Here is a 6,499-nt window from a genome sequence, read left to right as displayed (position 1 = left end):
GATTGCTCTTTCCAAATCCTGCATGTCTAATTCTCCTTGGTTTCTTGCAGTCTCATGTAGTTCAGGTTTCAAACTGAAGAATAAATTGAAGGAAGCAACCCAAAAATAGAGTTCCTCTCATCTGATGATTCCTCTACAAGAATGAGGAAAGAGTTCATCCTGCTAAGGACTTTTGTATGATAGGATATCAAAAGGAGAATTCATTCCTCTATGTCTTCCCTGCCTTTGCAATTTACCTTAAATGATGTAAAACTCAATATACTGCTCAGTTACTTTTACGTTTTATGAGTTTTGCACATTATCATATGGACTTCACCCCAGTCTACAGCATTCCTTCATTATTCTGTCACTGATAGTTTTACACTATCAAGACATAAGATAACCAGTTTGATTTACAGCATGAGAAGTTATCCAGCTGGTTTCCTTGGAAGCACAGCATAGTCAATAAATAACATTAATTCTGGTTGCTCACTACATGTAATGATTCCTGTGATATATATCACATTCTGTTTAATATTAAAAAAAAAACTACTGGGTAAACTGAGAGCTCATTCATAGAAGTTTATGTTAAGTATTTCACAAGTTTTATGTCTCTTAGGTCTTAAAAAATTTGCTGTAATGCTAATGTTATTACCATTTTAGTGTTGAGAAAAATTGTAATTCAAGGCACTAAGTGCATTGCCCAAAGACATATAGTGAGGAAGGAAATGAGTCAAAGTTTCCAAAACCCTTTCAGCAATACAAAAATGTAGGTAAAATCACTCCATTCTCTTATACTCTCAATTCAATATTCATATTGTCCAATAAATAATAGCATAAAAAATATTGCCCACGGTAATTGTTTTCTATCACATTTTGTCTTCAACACAGACTGAGTTGGTGACTTTGGGTTATCATGCACAGTGCTGAGATTATAAATTGAGGTCCAAAGAGAGCCAAATTTTTCTGTCCCACAGTTCCAGTATTCTTTTTAAAAAGTACTAAAACTTTTAAATACCATTACTTACTGTCTTTTAAGTATCCCAAAACGTAAACAATTCACATATAGTCACTCCAAAATGCTTTAAAAGTAGGAAATAATAAAACAGGCCCTCCTGAACTAAAGTTTCTTCTACATTTAAAATTATTCCTAAAGCCTTGTACTGGTTTGTCATACCTGTAATCTTGTCTACCCGGCATATCTACAAAGGAGCATGGGATCTGTGAATAAGAGTTGGAAGCCAATTAAGGCAAAAAAAAATCAAAGTATTATTTTTCAAAAATTTAAATGAACTAGCAAAGGTCCAGGAATGGAGATGTAGCTCATATAATAGCTCACAAAGCTAGAGAGGAAAGGCCTTGCAAATCCTTGAAGCTCTGAGTTCAAACTCTGGGCATGCCAACATGCACGCACGCACACACATGCACACGCACACATGCGCACACACACGCACACACATACACTTATTCAAAATATCTTCATGTCAGTATTTTGCATTAATTTCTTGTTTAATAATATTATATGGTTAAAATAATGGAAATAAACTCTTCCATCATTTTTAAACCTTTTTTATTGTAAAAATACTGTACAGAGGGGTTACAGTTACATGAGCAAAGTAATGAGTATATTTCCTATCTAACATTGTTACCTCCCCCTTTGTTTTTCCCCAACTACCTCTCCCTTACACCTCCACAAGTACACACTTCACCCCACCCCCCACCCTGCCTAAATTGTAAAGTTAGTATTTCAACATAGTGTCTTGGGCAACTCATTGTTATAATGGGTCAAACAGTATCTCTATTTGAGCATTTTGGTTTTTACCTTTCCCTCTCCAAATTAGAGAAGTGTATATAAAAGATGCAGGTGCATCAACACCAAATACAGTGAAAACAGGGGTTATACCGTGTGGGACGACCAAATTAAAAAAAAAATCTCATCGTACATTATAAGTGCATTAGAAACAACAGCAAGAAAGGAAAAACACACACTTGTGTCCCTAGCTTGGGTTCATTTAGTTTAACATCACCTTATCTAGTCAAATGCACATAGCTTTGGACCATTTCTGCTTTTCCCAGACATATATAACTTATTGCAAATAAGGGATACCATGGGACCTATGTTTCTTTGGACTTGGCCTATTTCAGTTAATATAAATTTTTCCAAGTCTTTCCATTTTCTAACAAATTGGGCAATGTCATTATTTCTGATGGATGATAGAATTCCATCACACACACACACACACACACACACACACACACACACACACACACACACACACACACAATGTTTTCTTGATCCATTAATCTATTGTGGGGCATCGGGGTTGGTTCCATATCTAAGCTATGGTAAATAATGTTGCAATAAACATAGTTGTGCTGGTAGTTTTAGAATGGCCTTGTTAGTGATCATTTGGGTGAATGCACAAAAGTGGGATTGCTGGGTCATAGAGGTGCTCTATGTGTAACCCTTTGAGGAACATCTATACTGCTTTCTAAGTGCGTGAACAAGTTTACACTCCCACCAAGAATATAGTAGGGTTCCCTTCTGGTCACATGCCCTCCAGCATCTGTTGTTGTGGAACGCTTCATGAATTTGGGTGTCATCCTTGCGCAGGGGCCATGCTAATCTTCTCTGTATTGTTCCAATTTTAGTGTATGTGCTGCCGAATTGAGCACAGAACATTTTTTATATATAAAGTGGAATTGATTTTTTTAAACTAGATAATTCAACAAAAACAAGTTCAAAAGAATTGTGAAATTTTAGAACCAGATATTTGTTACATAAGCACACATTTAAGAATAAAGTCAAGATTGATATGACAAAAACAAAATGAGTCCACATGTTTGTTGTTCAAGAGATGTGTAGGAGGAGGAATTCAATTATTCTATACAGGGCACCTCTCATAATGAACACTGCAGCAAGTGTTAAGGTGTGTTAAAAGTTTAATGTTTTAAATATGTTTAATTTTGGGAACCTGCTTATATATGCCAAAATTAAGACTGTCAGGTCATAAAACTTTTCCATAAAGTATTTAAGATTTATGGTAGCTGACATATATTACTAAGTATGTACATTTCAGAGTTTATAGAAAATTTATTAATGAGAAGTTGCAAAGTCTTTGTGTAAAGAAACAGAGCAAAGAGATAAGACTTTAACTACACAATTTCTGTTGAAACTTTAGGGCTTCTTTTCTTTATATGTTAGCAAGGAACAAATGATTATATAAGCCATGTATCAGTGATGAGTGAGACATAAAAAGTTATCTTACAGTGTAAATTTAAAGGGTACTCATAGCTTATAAAATTCTTGTTGAACATCATAATCTTAGCCAGTTTTAAATGTACAGGAATATGAGCAAATTGTAAAATCTAATATGTAGTATACTTCAAATATTGGAAATACTGGTATTTGGCTTTTATTTTATTAATCATTAATATTTAATTATTGGTTTTCTTTATTTTTTGCATTGTTTTCTTTTTTGAAATATAATACAACTTTTTTAAGTCGTCATTACGAGGTATTTTGAAAATGTTACTGGGATGACCATTTTTTATAGGTGCATGTGAATTCACAGCGATCAAAATTAAGAACAAAATATTGATTAAAAATTTTCTCAATTAGAGTCTGAATCAGGAGTGTTGATAAATGTCCACACATAAAATCTTAGCCTTAAGCTGAAGCAGTGGTTTTACAGAGTTGAGGCCACAAAAGTGAGAGACTGTGTTTTGTTTAGTTTTTTGGTTTGGTTTTTGTTGGTTGTGGGGCTTGAACTCTGGGTCCTGGGTGCCGTCCCTCAGCTCAAGTCGAGTGCTACCACTTGAGCCACAGCATCACATCTGTCTTTTTCTCCTTATATGGTGCTGAGGAATCAAACCAAGGGCCACATGCATGCAAGGCAAACACTCTAACACTGAGCCACCTTCCAAGAACCGGAGAGACTGTTCTTTTAAAAATCATCTGAACAACATTTACTTTCTGCTTTGGGTTATATAATGAAATACATGAATATCTTTTTATGTTTTTGTGAATTGTCATACTTCTAAATTTATACTAACTTCAGCCACTTCATCCTTTTCAAAGTCATGAAATATCTCTGAGAGTTTGCTTCTGTGAAGACTGTTTTTGCATTTATAATTTCTTCTGAGTAATCTTTAATTTTTATCAAAATTAATTTATATTTTTATATTGATGGATTATCAGACATCAAATACCTTCAAATGTACATGGAGAGTCTAAAGATAGCAGTACGAAGGTTCTCATACAGCTCTTGTTTATCTGTTATGCACTTCCAGTATTATGATATTTCTCTCTCTCTTTCTCTCTCTCTCATTTTCTCTCTTTCTCTTTCATGCTCCATGTCTGCTATTTAGAATTTCTGCTGGTCTACTATTGTCCTTCAGGATCCACTGCTTTTGTGGGAACATGATAGGGACCATCAGTTACCCTTGCACTCTTTAAAAGTTATAAGAGTAACGTGATATTATTCTTTGCCATTCTAAATGGCAAAACAACAGATCTAGGAATTCCTTTTCACTTTTATTTCTATTATAATTTTATCTCATAGGCATCCATTTGTGACCTAAAGTTCTTTTTCTTTTACAAAGAATGTTTTTCTTTTATTATCAGTCAGTAACCAAAACAAAGCTATCCTAGGGAAAGTAGGCTGAAGTTGTTCACAGGGATGAAAAACAAGGTAATGGGGGAAATGAGCACAGATCCTCAGAGCAGTTTATCATGTACACTTTGTGAGAATGGCAATGTGCTGGGAACTCTAGATTAAATCACTGAACAGCTGATATATATACACATATATTTATATATTTATATTTATTTATATTTGCATATATGTGTGTATATGCCCTTATATATGTACACATGTATGTTACTATACACACAAATATACACATACATATACACATGTATACATGCACACATGGAGAAAGACACATAGATACAGCCAACACAATTTTCACTAATTGTTGAATATGCCTTAGATGGAATGCTTGGAACCGAATATGTTGAAGATGTCTTTGTCTCTAAGAGTTTTTTTTCCACTCATCTTATCTCCTAAAATTGGTAGTTTTTGCCAGAATCGACTTGCAACATGCCGTACAAGTGATAACAAATCACTCAGAAATCTCAGTAAGTAAAGGTCTTATGGTGTCTCCTTGCTCCCCATGGAATTCTTGCTCTTGTAGACAGTCTCAAAAACCAAAGCAGAAGAATATCCTGGTAAAAAATAAGGTTATAAGGCTTTAAATGGCATCCTTCCTTGAGCTTTTTTACAAAAGCTACCATCAATACCTTGAGAGCTTGTTTGGAGGTTCTAGCAGGGGAGCTCAGCTACCCGTATATCCTTGACCTAACACCCATCCTCCTCTATTGGGGATGGTCGTCCTCCTCGACCGAGTGCACAGTTTCGGGAGGGACACACATGTAGCGGTGAGGGAGGAAGGGGACACCCACCTAGCCAGCCAGAGCAGCCGAATCAACCCTGGCGATCAATGGGGTGACAGATGTCACAGCAGATCACCCTCACATCCAACTACCATCAATTCCTAAGCAGATGAATGAGGCCTCAGAAGACTGGACCTCAGGTCAACACTTAACCAACCCATGTGAAAAGTCTAAAGTTAGAAATGCTGACTGAGGTCTTCCATTTCCTGGCCAAGAAATTAAAAAAAAGAAAGTTTTTTAATGTATTAAAAATTGAAAATAATTTGTAACCTGTCAATAAATGTGTACAATACAATTATACCAACTGACAAAAGAAGATGTGCATTTCACTTATGTGCTTTTGGACTTGGTGAGTGACTATAGGTGTGTCTACACAAGTAGAATATGCATAAATCAAGCCAGCATTTCTTCATTTAAGATACAAGGAAAGGATACAGGTTGACCCACTGTAGCAATGGGATGTACAAGACAATATCAGACGGGGGTAAAGTGGGGAGTTGAGGAGGTGTGCAGGGAAGGGATGGTAGGGGAAAATCAAAGGAGGGGGTAACAATGCTCAATAAAAAACGTACTCATTACCTTACTTATGTAACTGTAACCCCTCTGTATATGATATTTACAAAAAATATATTTAAAAATACGAAGAAAACTTCTTCTATACTTACATGAAGTATTTGTCACCCAATATCAGTAAGGTACTGGTTTTAGGACCACAGGCATATTAAAATTTTGGATGCTCAAATTCTCTACATAAACACAGTATATTATTTACATTAGAATCTGCCCACAACCTAGTGCAGTATGATTGCTATTAAAAATTTTACTACATTTTATATTTGTAGTGGAAAAGTATATGCACTATCAACAGATACAAATTTTTCAGATAATTTTTGTCTGCATATTGTGGATGGAATTGGAAGAGCAATTATGAAAAACCCAAATTTCATCACCATGAGCTGTCTGTAAAATGTAACAAGGATCTAATACAGCATCATTGAATGGTGTAGATCTTCAAGAAGAAGTACTTGAGTTGAGACATTATCAGAAAGTGTAAGCACGCAA

General features: G+C 35.2%; 1 non-coding gene across 1 annotated transcript; it reads right to left on the bottom strand.

Moving 5' to 3' along the window:
* Positions 1–2,548: 2,548 nt before the first annotated feature.
* On the bottom strand, positions 2,549–2,655 carry LOC122100344. Its single transcript, XR_006146156.1, has one exon. It is a non-coding gene; the product is annotated as a U6 spliceosomal RNA (small nuclear RNA).
* Between the last annotated feature and the right edge of the window lie 3,844 nt (positions 2,656–6,499).

The sequence above is a fragment of the Dipodomys spectabilis genome, unplaced genomic scaffold (genome assembly GCF_019054845.1).
Source record: "Dipodomys spectabilis isolate Male_0828 unplaced genomic scaffold, ASM1905484v1 ptg000575l, whole genome shotgun sequence".
Taxonomy (NCBI): domain Eukaryota; kingdom Metazoa; phylum Chordata; class Mammalia; order Rodentia; family Heteromyidae; genus Dipodomys; species Dipodomys spectabilis.
The sequence above is the reverse complement of the archived record's forward strand: the minus strand, read 5'-3'. Positions and strand labels throughout refer to the sequence as shown.